Consider the following 15,000-nt stretch of genomic DNA (forward strand, 5'->3'; position numbering starts at 1 on the left):
TATATATACATATACATACATGTATATACACACACACACGCACACATACATATACACACACGCACGAAAACAAGTGAGCATCTGTGCTTGTGCATTTTTGTGTATGTGCATGGGCAGGAAGTGCTGCTACATATTTTTCTTTATTTAACCATGTCTTTAAAAACTACTACTATATTTTATGACAAGTGGACTTATCTCTGGACTTTTTTGACCCACAAACCAGACTTGCTATGGAGCAGTAACAGCACTAAATAAAGGAGCACTTTCTTCCCCAATACAATGTGACAAGTATTCAAATAAAGAGGTGAAAGGAAGATGCTACACATCTCTATATATTCATAATAGTGGCCAACTCATTTATATATGCACTAACATTCAAGTTTTTAAGTTTTTATTCTTATGAAGTTTGTATTTCATAAACGAAAGCTCTAAATAAATACTAGAGAGTGGATCAGTTTGCCTTTTGCCTTCATTTGTATTATTTCAACAGTGGGGACAAGGATAAACTTCTTTATCTTTGAGCTCAGCTAGCATTCAAAAGCAATGTTCTAACTAGTATTTCTTACAGAATTCCAGTTCAGAGCATAAGCAATTACCTTCAGTGAAGTAATGCTCTTCCTACTTCCACAGAATGGGATTATCAGAAATTTCCTAAAAGAAATGTAAAGGGAAGTCTAGCTTTTTAAGTGTTCTTACTTCAATCCAAATAAAATGCTACCTTCTAGCACTTCACTGTTTTTATTAAAGGCAGTGACCCTGGCAATGAGTGATATCATTAACAGCTAATAAAAACAAACTGACTTAGTTCACCCCAGACAGTACGGTTCCAACCTGTCCCTCATTGTACAGGACATTCCCTGTTGGGCCACCTGTGTCCCGCAAAGCGCCCTACTCAAGAAATGGCAAATGTACTGAGATTTTTATGAGAAAAAAAGTCCACAAACTTTAACAGTTACATAAAATAATTATTTTGTAACTGAAGCCCCCCAAATTACATGGAAACGCATAAACTCAAACACTTCAACAATAATCTTGTATTTTGGCAAAAAAGTGATGTTTGGTCATTTGCACCGGCTATGGGCAGAGTTTGTCCTGCAAAATCTCACATTTCTACAAAAAAAAGTTTGAACATCAGAAAAAGGTGGCAACCCTACTAGAAAGATCAGTTTCAGGTCTTGTATTAAATTAATGACTGAGCATTTTGAATGGGGAAAGGAAAATGTTTATCACAACTCTAAATGTGTGTGCGCGTGCATGTTTGTGGACCAGCTATCAGGAAAATGTAATCAAACAATTCATACTTAATATGTCAGCCCTAATGAATCATTTGTATTAAGATGTAGATAATGCTGCCTTCTCCAAAGTATGCAAGTGTAGCCTCTGTGATGGAGAAATGGCAAACTTGGCCAAAAGACCAGTATTGTCAAAATTAAGCCTCCTTCCTATTTCTCATTGTGTCCTACTTGTCCAGATGATACATCTTCATGAATATGTGAACATAATGACAAAAGTAACCAAAGTGAAAGCTCCATGGACATCTACATATTTCAACATAGTTCTCTTCTTTAGAGAAAAACACATTTAGTTTTTTAAAGGAAGATAGTCTAATCCAATTTCCTACCTACAGAGACCAATATCAAAGGGTTAGACACTTCAGAATGGGTAGTCTACAGTTCATAATTGCCAGCCAGCTGCTTTTTTAAATGATGAAAAGTCAGTTTTTCAAAATGATTCCCTTCAGTACCACTGCTTCACTGAGCAGGAACTTATCTCCCCCTCCTTTATTAATTTCCGATATTAATTCCTGCTAATTAATCAATCTTCTTTCATTAAGGAGCAACGACTTTGCTACCAACACAACCCATGCAAATCCAACCCCAATCAATGTTTAAGAGTAGCTCTGAAGTCAGATTAAATTACAGAACACAATTCTCTGAAAAAAAGTCTTCCTCAAATGATGCTCAATGCATTCAAGGCTGTGCTACCCACGGCGAGCCTAAACGGAATGTTTTCCATTTTCAAATAAGGAAACTCTACTCAAAGTTCTTCTTAGTCCTAAACAGGGAAGATGGGACTTGGTAAATATGCCAAATCATTCCCCATCTCAAAGTCCAGACATAAAATTGTGACACCCTTCTTCTTATCCTCCTTTTGTAGGAGGTCTAGATGTTAACACTAGATCTGAAAGATTTTTACTGTTGCATACAGCCACATACCTTGCCCTCAACAGATCTTTCAAGCCCAAGGCAGACAGCATTTTCAGTTTGCATATTCATCAGCACTGTCATCCAAGTCAGGCAAATGCCCTTCCCCAGCCACAGTGAGGTATTTACAAAACTGCATATACACCTAACCTCAACTGTAGGGCTTTCTCATTCATGATTCATTTGTGGTAATTATTTCAATGCAGCCAGTGTTTGCTGCTCTAATGCTGTAAGTAGATTTCATCAACATACAAAAGATGACATTTTCATTTTCATGAGCACGCTTAGACTAAATTCAACAACAAGTCTTTCTAACACAGATGAGGATTTGGGAAAGGATTTCTTATTTCACTGGCTACTGTCTTAGAGGAATTTGTCAGCAGGAAGCTTTCCATCACTATCAGGCCACATGACAGCCAGTATACCAATGGTCCATCACAACAGGCTTTATTTGAAAATGTTCATACATTAGCACTAGTATTAGACAGGGGTTAGGTGAAAGAAAGTATGGTTGTGTACACTTACCATAAATGTAGATGTTCGAGTGTATTCACTGTTGCAGTCATCACATTTGGGTTATCCCTGGCAGGGTAGCCCTCAGCCGGCTGGAATACCAGAGGCTTAGTATTTCTGCATCTGTTACTGTCGCTAGAGGACTAATGTCAGGTCATCAGTAGTATAAAGTAAAGCAGCGGATGCCATTACATCAGTTTTTCTTGCCCTAACCTGTCTGGAGCCCCCAAAGGAGGAGGCCAGGTTCTGGTGGAAGAACCCCACCAGTGGAAAATAAATACCAATATGTCCCTTGTAAAGAAATAGAGAATAAAAAGGGATGAAGGGAGGGAAACCAGGACTGCAACAGTGAATACACTCGAACATCTACATTTATGGTAAGTGTACACAGCTGTACTATGTTCTTCATGTTTCACTGTTGCAGTCATCACATTTGGGTAGATTCCCAAAGCTGAGGAAATGGGTGGAGGCAGTCAAGGAAACGAGGGGTTGGATAGGATGCCCTGCAAGACTGCAGAGGAAAACCCTGCCCTGGATTTAGAGAAGAGAGGCAAGTGGTAATGCTTGGTAAAAGTGTGCACAGATGTCCAGGTGGTAGCCTCAAGTATATCCCTGGTGAGGATTCTTCTTAGGAAAGCTGCAGAGCTAAAGGCTGCTCTGGTGGAGTGTGTCTTGACCCCCCTCTTGGGGGGAGGCTTTCCATGTTGTTTGGAGCAGAAATGGATGCAGTGTGCTATCCATCTGGAAATGGTTTGCTTGGAGATGACTTTGCCTTCTGTCCCTGCAGCAAAACTAACCAGAAATTGATCAGACTTTCTGAAGGATTTAGCCCTGTCCAGATAGAATCTGAGCTGTCTGTGCACATCTAGGGAGTGAAGAATCCTTTCCACCTTGTTCTGGGGATTAGGAAAGAAGGTGGGCAGATGAATGGATTGGTTGAGAGCCAAACTGGACACCACCCTGGGCATGAAGGATGGGTTAGTTCTGAGGGATATCCTGTCTATATGGAAGATGATGAAGGGTTCCACAGCCATGAGTGCTTGCAGCTCAGAGACTCTTCTGGCTGTAGTGATGGCCAGAAGGAAAGATGTCTTCCTGTAGAGAAAGTTTAGCTTTGCAGAAGCTGGTTCAAAAGGGGTGAGCTTTTCCAAGACAAAGTTAAGGTCCCAAATTTGGCGTTGGTGTCCTTCTGGGGGGCGTCAAGTTGCTAGCCCCTCTAAGGAACTGTTTGATCAAAGGGTGTGAGAAAATGGGCTGCTCAGTGGGGAAAATGAGCAGAAATAGCAGAGGCATGAATTTATATAGAGGAGAAAGACAGACCACTGTGTAGTAAGGTCAGCTAAATAATCCAGGATGAGAGGGATGGAGGGTTGTGCCGTATTGGCTCCCTTAACCTGGATCCAGGTGCAGAACCTTTTCCATTTATCTGCATAAGACTTTCTGGTGCTAGGGCATCTGGCCTCATGGATAACATCCAGAACCTGTTTATTTAGAATGGCAGATTGGTTCAGGGTTAAGGAATAAGCCAAGTTGACAAGTGTCTGCAATTTGGGATGCATGAATTCCCCTTCCCTCTGGGTCAGGAGGTTTGGAATCTGAGGAAGATGCCATGGAGGCAGCGGGGGCAGGCTGTGCAGCAAGGGGTACCAGTGTTGTCGGGGCCAGTCTGGAGCTATACGAATGGTCCTTAGTTTTTCCCTCCATTATTTTGAGCAGTACCCTGGGGATGAGAGGTGGGGAGGAAAGGCATAGACCGACAGATTGACCAAGAGGAAGGACAGGGCATCCACTTTTCCAAGCCATGCACTGATGCTCCCTGGTGCAGAATTTTCTGAGCTGATGGTTGGTGTGGGAGACAAAGAGGTTGACCTGCGGGGTTCCCCATTTCTAAGTAATTAGGGTGAAGGTATTTCTTTTGAGTTGCTACTTGTGTGGGTCCAGAAGGTCTCTGCTTAATTGGTCTGCCAGAGAGTTGAGAGAACCTGGTAGGAATTGTGCTAACAGGTACAGTAGCATGGAAGAGGCTGTGAACCAAATGGCCATGGTCAGCCTGCATAGAGGGTAGGAAAGTGAGTCCCTCCCTGCTGTTGATGTACCAAATCACAGTGGTATTGTCTGTTTTGATCAGGAGAACCCCTGAAGAGAGAAGGGTTTTGAAAGCTATCAAGGTGTGCTGCACAGCCATCATCTCTTTTTGACTGATGTGCAAAGGAATTTCCTGTGGGTTCCGTTGGCCCTGTATGCACCTGCCATCCAGGTGTTCACCCCAAGTGTAGTCTGATGCATCTGTGGTGAGGGTCTGGGTGGCAGGGGGTGGGGAGAAGGGCATTCCCTTGTTGTGGGAGCATGCTGTTGCCAACCAAAGAAATTCCTTTCTGAGGCAATGAATTATACGTAGAAGAGTTTCCAGGTCTTGAGAGTGTTGACACCAAAGGCTCTTTAGGTACCACTGAAGTTTCCTTATGTGCAGTCTGGCAAATGGAATGAATAGTATGCAAGATGCCATGAACACCAGAGCTTGCAGCATTCTTCCTTGCAGATAGCTGGGGCCGGGTGGCTAGATGAGACAAGTAGGTTGTCAGGAAAATTTGTTTCTCTGGTGTTAGGAATGCCATCTGGGATGCTGTGTCCAGACTTCTCCCAGGATTATCTTTTGGGTAGGCACCTGTTTGGATTTCTTTTTGTTGATTGTGTATCCTAGAGAGGTTAGTAGTGTCTTTATAAAGGCCAGGTGCTTGAGCAGCTTTTTCTGTCTGCCTGAATAAAGCAGTCATCTAAGTATGAGTAAATCTGAATAATTCTTTGTCTGCAAAATGCAATGGCTGGAGACAGACATTTTGTAAAAACTCTGGGAGCAGTAGATAAGTCAAAGGGAAGCACAAAGAACTGAAAGTGTTGAGATCCTGCCCTGAAGCAGAGATTTCCTGCAGGATTCCCTGACAGGAATGTGGAGGTAGGCTTCTTTTAGATCTGGGGTGGCTAACCAAGCGTCCTTGGAGAGCATGGGTTGCAGCTGCTGGAGGGTGAGCATTTTGAATTTTCGATCACCAGGAAGGTGTTTAGAATTGATAGATCGAGGATTGGGCGCCAGGTGCCCTCTTTTCTTGGCACCAGAAAACGTCTTGAGTAGAAGCCTTGGCTTATCTGTTCTGCAGGAATGTGCTCTACTGCTCTCATAGAGAGAAGGGAAAGGATTTGGTGGTAGATCTGGGAACCCTTTTAGGGTTGGAAGGGTATGGAAGGAAAATTTGTATCCCTGAGACAATGTTCAGAACTCACTGGTCCTTGGTTACGGAGGCCCAGGTGCTTGAGTGAAATGAGAGTTTTCCTCCTAGGGGTAAATGAAGGTGGGCAGAGGGGTGAGGAGGAGGAGGTGAGTCATTGTGAGTTCTTACCATAAGGGGTGGCTTAGAACTCCCTGGTTGTGAACTGGAGGTAGCCCACTGCTTAGATCTCTGCATTCCCTGGGGCTGCTGTCTGGGTGGTCTGTTCCCACGGGGCCTAGGCTGGGTTGGTTTATTGGAGAAGGAAAGGACCAGTGCTTGGAGGGAGAATGCCTGCTGGACCTAGGGGCTGGACTTCTAAGAAATCCTTAACTGTTTGCATAGATTTTGCTTTTTCTTCCATCTTTTTTAAGACCTCTTCTGCCTTAATGCCAAATAAGTTATCTTTGTGCAAAGGGGCATCCAACAATTTAGATTTGACATGGTCTGGCAGGGGTTGTTCCTTAAGCCATACATGTCTTCTAATGACAGGTCCAGTGACCGCTGCCCTGCAAGAAGCTTCTGGGGCATCAAAACCACAGTGCAAAGTGTGTTTAGTTACTTGGCTGGCAGAATGCATTAAGTCTTGTAAATCTTTAGATTCTGTCCAAGCAGGAAGGGAAGACATTTTTTGTTTATGGAGTTCCAGGGTATGTTGCTGAAATTTCAGCATACGGAACTGACAATTTAGTGCCCTGATAGCAAGAGTAGCAGAGGTGTACACTTTTTTACCCCATCTGTCCAATGCTCAGGAATCCCTGTCTGAGAGTGTGGGATTCTTAGCAGAGGTTGCTTTAATCCCTTTTGGCCCTTGAGAAATGACCTCAGGGTCAGCTGTTGGATTTTTAAAAAAATATTTGTGCGAGTCAGGGACTCTATAGTACCCATCTGGTTTTCTGGGAGCAGGAGGTAGGGTGCCAGGAATCAAGCGGGATTCAAGGAAAACATCATCCACAACATCCAGGACTTGGGGGATGGCTAAGGGTCTGTGTTGCGGAAGATCTAAAAATTCCCAGAGTCTCTTTTTAGACTGAGGGTGGTCCCAACTCTTCCATTGGACATGCTCCCTTAAAGTATGCAGGATTTCCCCAAAGGAAAAAGCCTCTGGGGAGAGGCTGAAGGAATAGAGTCCTCTGCATCAGAATCTTCATAAGTGGAGAGGGGTTGCATGTCTTCATAGTCAGATGCATCAGATTCATCTGACTCTTGTTCAGATGAAATTACAGGGGACAGATCTCTTTTTCCTGGGGTAGCCTGGCTTCCCCTAAGCAGCATGATAAGGTCTTCTGCCATTTTAAGCTTTTGAGACTGAGGCAAGATAGCAGGCTTCTTGGGTGTGGTTTGAACCCTGGGCCTAAGAAACTCAGTTGTTTTTGAAAGAACGGTAGTCGCGAAAGATGATGTCTGTTTGTGTCGAGATTCGGTAGTGCGAAGGACTTCCTCAGAAACCGGTACCTGCACAGCGGCTCCAGACCCATCCAAGGTAGAGATGACCACAGGATCCTTAGTCAAAGAAAAGTTTTGCAGCATTCCAGACTCCGAAAGGGTCTCTGTAGCGGCCTGCGAATGAACAGAACCGGACATCAGGGGCTGCGAAAGCACCTCGCTGAGTACCGATCTGCTGTCAGATGGCTTACCAAAACCATATTGGAATTCAAAGACTGTAAATGAAAATATCTGGCTACAATAAGGGCCCAACGACAGTTCTGGCGTTGAACAAAACACATAAGCAACAATGGGGGATGTCGTGGTCTGGAACTAAACAAGTGACACAGTAAGAGTGGAGGTCTCAGTGTGGTATTTGCTTTCCACAGGCGAGATGATTGTTAACTTTTTCTGACATCGGTTAGTGCAAGAAAAAAAGGATCATCAACGGGGTACTTAGCTTTAGAAGACTTCAACTTCAATTCGGAGATGAAATCTAAGGTAGCAGATGACCGGCACTCGTGTGAACTGCTTCTGCTTCGAGCTCCATGGCAAGAAAGACTAATGTAATGGCTTCGGCTGCCTTACTTTATACTACTGACAACCTGACATCAGTCCTCAAGCAACAGCAACTAATGCAAAAATACTAAGCCTCTGGTATTCGGGCCAGCCGAGGGCTACCCTGGCAGGGATAAACCAAATGCAATGACTGCAACAGTGAAACACGAAGAACATCTGAAATGGGGACTACAGCTAGTACATTTTTAATCTGGATAAATCTATTTCACCATCTCAACACACCCTAAACAAAGACAGCTAAGTTGCCAGCCAGGGTGTAATCTTAAGGATAAAGTATGTAAATGAAGATGGCTGTAACCTTGAAGGAATGTCAGTAATCCTTCTGCCACAGAAAGATTTCAGAAGATAAATATGTCAAATAGTACACCAAGTGAAGACAGATAACTGAAAATGTACAAGGCATATAAGGTACACCCACTTTTCAACCTGGTCTTACAAGTCTGGGACTAAAGCTATAACTGATTCATCTTCCAGTCCCGAAAATGTTTAAAAATTCATTTAAATCATCAGTGGCAACTCCATCCCCTTTTCTTTCACTATCTAGTAAACGCTTGTCGACAGGCATGCAGAGACTGGATTGCATTGCAAGGCAGTGCTCAAATACTCAAGATGTCGACCAAGGTCATCAATGATTTGTAAATTCCTTCAAGATGAGCTGTTTCCCACCTTCTAATAATGGCACTGGTTCAGAGAGTTAGAAAAATAAAACAGAACAGTTGGGTAGTCCTCACTGCACTATTCAAGCCAAAGCAATTGTGGTTCTCATCCAAAGGAAATAGTGAGTCAGTCTATGCACTGCTTTCTCAAATAATAGTTAGTTATTCAGCTTCAAGCCGATGTCATCCTGTGCTGGAGGCGCTCTGTTGCACACCTTGGAGGCTGACATTTTGATTTCAAGTACAACTGATTATGAGACTAGCATTAGAAAATCTTACTGATCCCATACTCAGAATCTAATCAGTTTTGAAGTGGTTTAGTACTTTCTAACAGCAATTTCACCCGTTTATGGACTACCCTTCTGTACTGCTCTTCAAGGATCTGTCTTTTTTGTGCCTTATAAGTATTCACTTCCTTGAAATACATTATTTGTATCTAGATTGACACTGTTACTCAAGAAGTGATGTGTAATTCTGCAAATGAAACCTCTTAAGAGAAAGCTGATTTTTCCTTTTGATCTGAACTTTGTTCTAGAAAATGATCTCCCTTTTTGAGCTAGTATATTTGGTTCTCTTGCTGGTAGTCAACTTCATTCTCATTTGCACCATCAGCCCTTTCATAAGGACAATGCAGCTCTGTCTAGCAATCTTCCTTTTAAAGATAAAAGTAATGCCAGATACAGCCATGAATACAAAGATCCACTCGCTTTCGTTTCTGATCCCCATGATGCACAGTGAATGTTTCATAGCATGGACCAGTGAAATAAATTATTGGCACTTCCGAAGCTAAAGACATCACAAAAAAAAAAAAAAAAAAGAAAAAAAGAAAAACTTGTATTTTAATTTGTATTAACCAAGCAGGGTGTGTCAAGAAGCCATAAGAACTCGATTTGCTGAAGACACAGCTGCTTCCATTTCCCTCTTTATAGAAATGTCATCTGTGAGATGGTTACAGAGTCAGAGGTCTACATATTCATAAAAATAACATGCTGAATTTGTTGTACAAAGCCAAATATGTTTTTTCATACCAGTTGTGCAAGAGATACTTACTGGAACTTTTGTTTAGATTCTGAATACTTAACCAGTAATATTATAGGGGCAATGAAATACAATGCAGAACAGATATTTGAGGTACTCAACACAATGCTAGATAGCTTCTTTCCTCTTTATTTGCTTTATATTTAAAGCCATTGGTATAGAAAAATAAGGACTCACAAATTCAATAATTTAACTGGTATGGTACTAAATATGTTAGCTTTATTTGCAGGTATTACTTTCATCAATTTAAAAGTGGACATTTCAATGTTAAGAGATAGATTCAAATTATTACAGCAAATAAAAGTGGCAAACTATGTATCCACACATGAATTGGTTCAGCAATACTCATGTTTGCGCGGACATAAGATAAGTATTTAGATGTATTGATTAAAAATTACTCTGTTATGGCAACTAAGTATGTTGTTGTTGTCTTTCAGCTTTTCCCGGTTAGGGGTCGCCACAGTGGAACTCCGGTCCGCTAATGATTGGTAGTAGATTTTCATGAATGCCGAGGTGCCAGCTCGATGTCCAACCTTCAACCAAGGCACGCCCATTTACGCATGTCTTTCGAACGCCCACCCAATCGTGGGGAGGACATGCAGACTCCACACAGAAGGCACTCCCCGCACTCCAGCTGAGAATCGAATGGGAGAACCTCTTGCTGTGAGGCAACAACGCTAATGGAAACTAAGTATAATGAGGGGAAAAAACTAAACACAAGATAATGATAAATTGAGAAACTGGAAGTTCTTGTTTATAGATATGGATAGTAAAACACAAGCAGTGAAGATATTTTTATAGGTTCATAGGTAAGTAATAGGCTAGCTGCCCTGGCAGGTCATTTTAAGCCTAGCCAATTTCCCTTTTACTGCTTGAAACAACCTATCCCATTTGGTTATAGACTGGCTTTACCCGTCCCATAGTTAATAATTATATATTATCCCTAATAAGGATAACTGGGATCATACAATAGTTCATTTTTAGACACTTTGGTTGCACTTACAGGTCAGGTGGACTTTTATCAACCACAAGAGAAGTTGTGAATGATAATTAAGTTGAAGGAATTTATTTTGCGAGGGGAAGAGGACTCCATAAAACAAGATAGTTTAGGAGCACTTGATCTGAAGGGAAACTTCACAGCTTTGCAATTAAGGCTCACATGAATAACACAAGCAGGTGGTTATAAATTAAAATGGAAAGGAATGATGGTGATATTGGGGGGGGGTCAAGAAATAAGGAGAGAGAAAAAAGATTTTTGGATACAATTCTTTAGGAGAACAACAACAAGCATACAGAACATTAGAAATAAGCCAACACGGGAACAGAGAAGAGAGATCATACCAACATGGTTAACTGCAAGTAGGGGATACAGAAAATAAGCAACAGAGAGAGTACCTCAGACAAAATCAATCAGAAAAGGAGAAATAAATGTCTGGGAAGAGTCCTGCAGCTAGTCAGCAAAAAGCAAGTTTATATTTCAGTTTTTGTACATCAGATAGCTTCCAGTAATTTGGAAGAAAAAAAAATCAAAGGTACTCAGATGAGTTTAAAATAAATGAAACACTGAGGAATATATTAACTCAAAGAACAAAAGTCTATAAAATACAGGAAGCTATAATTAGCTATTCAGATGAACCAATAAAATTGTAAAAATCAGAGGCTGAAATGAAGAAAAGGCTGGATGACAATGAGGTTTTCAAGCAGATTTTTTTTTTAAATAGTACATTTAGAAGACAGATGACAGAGAAGACCTGACATTTTCTGTTGTACCAGAAATACTTAAGAAATCAACTGTATTAATTTTATGAAAATAGAAAAAAGCAAATGGCCTGGTGTTCCACAGCAGAATTTGTTAATTGAGAGGCCATATAGTCTGCATGCTCCAAAACAGATGATGAGGAGGTCAAGATCTACATTAGTAAAGATGCAGTCATACCATCAGAAAGAGATGCTTCTAACAGCTGAGGAGGTCAAGATCTACATTAGTAAAGATGCAGTCATACCATCAGAAAGAGATGCTTCTAACAGCTGAAGAAGATAGGAAAAGGTATTAAAAACTGGAGAAAGACTTCCAAAATGGACGCACTCATCAACAGCTTATCTTCAGCTCTTCTGTTTGTGTTATGCATATCAGCCTGAGAAACTGAGAAAAGCAAGTGCCACTGAAACTGTGTTTTACTTAATATTCAGTTACTGGCTAGTAAGGATGCCTGCAAACAATAAATGTGGAAAACATGAAAGAAAATCATCTAGGAAAAGTGAAGAGCTAAGGATACGTAGCATAAGACTAAACAAAAGATAATACAAAAACTGAGAAACCGGAAGCTCTTGTTTATGAATATGAATAGTAAAAAAAACAAGCAGTGAAAATAGTTTTAGTCCCTTTAATTTTATATATGGGTCACAAATATTTTTTATCAACCAGAAGAGAAGTTGCGGTCAGTAATTAAGACTTGAATGATCATCTGGGAGGGGAAGAGGCAAATGGGATAAGTTGATCCTTCCAATAGAAAAAGGCATTTTAGGATTACCTGATTTGAAAGGGTATTTTAGAGCTACAGTTAAGGCTCGTATACATAACATTAGCAGAAGGTTATAATTAAAAATGGAAAGGGATGATGATGAAGGGGGGGGGGCTTCAAGAAATAAAGAAAACGTGTGATTTTAGATGCTGGTCCTTAAGGAGAACAACCACCACTATACAGAATATCAGATCATGAAGTAGAAGGTACTCTAAGAACTAAGCCAAAATGAGATTGGAGAAAGGAGATTTTGCCAATATGAATCACTGGAAGTAGGGGTACAGAAAATGGGCAAGAAGGGGCTGGAATGTACTGTAGAAAACTGGCAAAGAAACCAAGGTATTGGGAGCAAATAACTAGACAGGTGAAGGTAATAGAAAGGGATGAGGCCAAGAGTATATTTGGACTGTATCCCATAGATTGATATCAAGAGTATAAGCAAAGGAGAGAGGGATAGGGGATTCTTAAGTGAAATACCTGCTTTGGTGGGGATTTTAGTCACATGTAGAACTGAAAATACTTTTAAAAATGTGATATTTAGTAGGGCATATAAAATATTGCATGATAAATGTAAGAATTAATCAAAGCAGGTTAGAAGAAAACTGGAGAGAGACTGGAAGAGCACTTTACAAGTGAACAATGGTAGGATATATGTATGGCTCCCAAGTATACAAGTCCAAAAGGGTTAGGATCTTTGCATGGGCATTTTATACCCCAAGCAGACTTCAAAGAATTTGCTCTTTGGTAGCTGGAAAATGTTAGATGTGTGATGGAGAAGAAAGAGGTAACTAGGAATATTTGTTTTGGAAATGTAATGAGTTGGCAGGTTTTAAAAAATTCCCCACTAAGTACTCTTGACAGAAATACTATGGGAGCATATGGCTGTACAGTTGTGTAAAATCCTAACACAGTAGATGCCCTTTTCACTGTTGCAGTACTCATCACCTGGATCTCCTGCCAAGGACAGCCCAACATCCGGCAGGTAAAGCCTTTATTACCTGGGAGCATCATATATTGGACGTATGCTCCATGCACAGGTTTAGGGCATAAAGGTGATATAATACTAACAGTCCCAACACAGAATCAGGACCCTCCAGTGGAGAGAACATGTACATCCAGAAAAACGAAGGAAGAAGAAGAACCACCTCTTGATCAGAAGGAAAATACCATCCATGGAAAAAGGAGAAAAAGAACAAGGGGTAGGAAAGAGGGAGTGAATACTGCAACAGTGAAAAGGACATCTATTGTTATGGTAACACTTAACTGTGTTAGGGCCTTCCATATCACTGGTGCAATAGTGATCACCTCTGGGAGAGTGCAAAAGCTGCAGAAAAAGTAGGGAGGAGGAAGGCAAGGAGCAGCCCTCCACAAACCATTGGGAGATGACCTTGGCAACCCTGCCCTGGCTCTGGAAATGGCATCCAATTTGTAATGCTTAGTGAATGTGTGAACCGAAGACGAAATAGCAGCTTCAAGAATGGAGCCCGTGTCCAAACCCCTGAGGAAAGCCTCTGAGGAAGCAACTTCCCTAGTAGAATGAGCCCTAACAGATGCAGACTACTTTTTGCTAAAAAAAGAAATGGCCTTGGAAGCCCAGGAGGAGATGGTTTGCTTAGAACCTGCCAAAGCAAATGTCCTGGTATGAAAAGAAACAAAAAGTTGGTCAGATTTAGGAAAGGCCTTTGTTTTATCTAAATAATATCTGAACTGTCTATGCAAGTCCAAGGTATGAAGAATCTTCTCACTAGAAGACTGCAGAGAAGGGAAAAAGAAGGAAGCTGGATAGACTGATTAAGGGCCAGCATAGTAACAACTTTGGGCACAAAAGGATTTGTACTAAAAGGCACCCTTGTCTCTATGAAAAAACAAAAAAGGGGGGACCACCATCAAGACCTGGAGTTCAGATACCCTTCTGGCAGAGATTAAAGCAACCAATAAAGCAGTCTTCCAGGTGCAATGTTGCCAAGCAGCAGCAGTGACAGGCCTAAAAGGAGCCTTTGTCAGCTTCAGGGACAAACTTAAGATTCCAAGAAGGGGGAATGGGCTTTCTTGGGGGGGGTCTGATATGAAAAATATCTTTTAGAAATTGTTTGACCTCTAATCTAGAGCACAGTATAATAAAACAGAAGAATAAGGAACCCCATCAGGGTACTTGTCTGAAAACGTAGGCTTGATATAACCAACACAGTGAAGGGCATTCAGACTGATGGCAATTAAGTTCTGTGTTGGGAGCATTCGTACATCACAGCTATGCTCTACTCTTACAGGGGGAGCATTCATCTGATGTATGATATTCCTACGTAATAAAGGCTTTGGTATACTGGCCAGACATTGGGCTATCCTTGGCAGGTGTTCCCAGGTGTGATGAATACTGCAAAAGAGAAATGGAAGATATCTAAGGATATGATTAGTTTGACCAAGGACACAAGATCTGAACTGTCTAAACACAGTAAACTGGAAAGCAAAGTAAAAAAGAAAGGAGCAAATTGCACAGAAATAAATGGAAATTGTGGGAACAATACATCCAAAATAATGTTCACAAGGAGTGAGGTTTAAGGGCAGACAGGGATTCACCAATTTCCGTAATTTTTGACTGAAGATAATTATACATCATATATTTTTTTTCTTTGTAATGTATGTAAATAAAAAAAGACTGTTAATATGGCTTGCTTCCTTTTCTGTTAATTTATGTTTGTCAGTATCTTCAGTTATAATTTAACAATGGTGTTTAAAAAAGAGATTACAAAAAAAAAAAACTGGAGACAATTTTTGTGGAAAATGACTATTCACTATATATCAA

At 41.0% G+C, this 15,000-nt stretch overlaps 1 protein-coding gene across 1 annotated transcript in view; it reads right to left on the reverse strand.

The window, feature by feature from the left end:
• The window catches only part of AKT3 (AKT serine/threonine kinase 3), a 2,413,182-nt gene that overhangs the window by 1,285,607 nt on the left and 1,112,575 nt on the right, over positions 1–15,000 (reverse strand). The window lies entirely within an intron of this gene.

The sequence above is a fragment of the Protopterus annectens genome, chromosome 1.part2 (genome assembly GCF_019279795.1).
Source record: "Protopterus annectens isolate FY-2018-M chromosome 1.part2, PAN1.0, whole genome shotgun sequence".
NCBI lineage: Eukaryota > Metazoa > Chordata > Ceratodontiformes > Protopteridae > Protopterus > Protopterus annectens.